This window comes from Acomys russatus, chromosome 12 (assembly GCF_903995435.1).
Source record: "Acomys russatus chromosome 12, mAcoRus1.1, whole genome shotgun sequence".
NCBI lineage: Eukaryota > Metazoa > Chordata > Mammalia > Rodentia > Muridae > Acomys > Acomys russatus.
Genome location: NC_067148.1, coordinates 7,638,598 through 7,640,073, shown reverse-complemented (window position 1 = coordinate 7,640,073; position 1,476 = coordinate 7,638,598).

Sequence of the window (1,476 nt, the reverse complement as noted above, 5' to 3'; positions counted from 1 at the left end):
TATTAAATTATGAATTTTAATAACTGTATGTGCATGGCTTAGAAATAAATGGGGTTCTGATGATTGTGCTCACCTTGGTGATTATACAGATGGGTATAGCTTTAATTCCAATGTAGAACCCATCCTTGGGAAGATGTTTATATTAGAGTATCAAACATTACAATGAGACTACAAAAAAAAAAAATGGTCAGACAAATTTCTAGAATGTAAATTCATGAAAATGGAGGTGGCAACTAACCAATAGTGTTTCATATTATACTCAAAAATCATTCATTCACTCACTCATTAATTAATTAATTAATTAATTCACTCATATTTGGTAACATAGGTACATTTTTATTGGATATATCTTTGTCATTAGAACTTCAGTATGGTTTCCAAGTGGATCACTAGTGGTTTTGTATTAATAACAATCACTGTTGATTGGTAGATATCTTAAGTTTACTTCTCAAAAAATTTTAATGCTCTTTTTCTATTTCCTCCTCTTATTAAACATAGAATTTTTTCTCATACAATATAATCTGAATAGAGTTTATGCTTCCTCTACCCTCTCAATTTCTCCTTACCTCCTCTACCATCTAGGTCCACTCCCTTTCTGTCTCTTAAGAACAGGCTTCTAGCATATTTTATTTTATTTTTTATTTTTTACATATAACTTTATATTATTACACTTATATACAATAGACTACTTATAGCAAGAAAAACTATGAAACAATCAGGAATTATATGTGCTACAATCTTAGTGTTTTGGCTATTTGTATTTGACAGCCTTGAAGAAAACGTCTATCCGATCTTGGTGCATCTAAAACACTGAATGTAAATCAATCTCCATCCCATCCCATCCCATCACATCACATCACATCTTAAAACATCTATCTAGACCTAAAAAACATCTTAACCTCTAAACAACTAAACTTCATTGTAAAACTAAGCGACCAGAGTATATCGGGAGTGCAGCTTAGCAGCTTTCCAAATGAGACAGTTTTCTACCTAAGTAGTCACCCAAATTTCTCTATAATATTGGAGCATCTTCTTCAGTCTTCTGGCTCAATATATCTGACAGATATATTTGTGAGGCAGGAACTATTGAGGATTTGCTTACCCTGTCTTGGCAGAGTTTGGCCATTGACTCTGCCTGCTTCCAAGCTTGCCCTTTTTTTAAGGCAGAGTCCTGACTGTAGTAGAAATGAGCACCTTTTGTCCAGTGGCTTGTTTGCCGCATTTGAAGCCATCTCCATAAGGAGGTTCTTTGATGCTCATCATTCTCTTTGAGGTAGGCTGGATGTTGGGAGGAGTTAACCTGTATCATTATCAATGAATCTTTAAAGTAATAAAAACATTTTTAAATGCCATATTCTGTGCATCTTTGGGGTTTTTGAAGACCTTGTCTACCTATCCTTCCTTATCTTTCTATAGAGTCGTATCTATCTGCTGCACCTAAGATGTATATTCTTGTGGTAAAAGTAAGACTAGCAA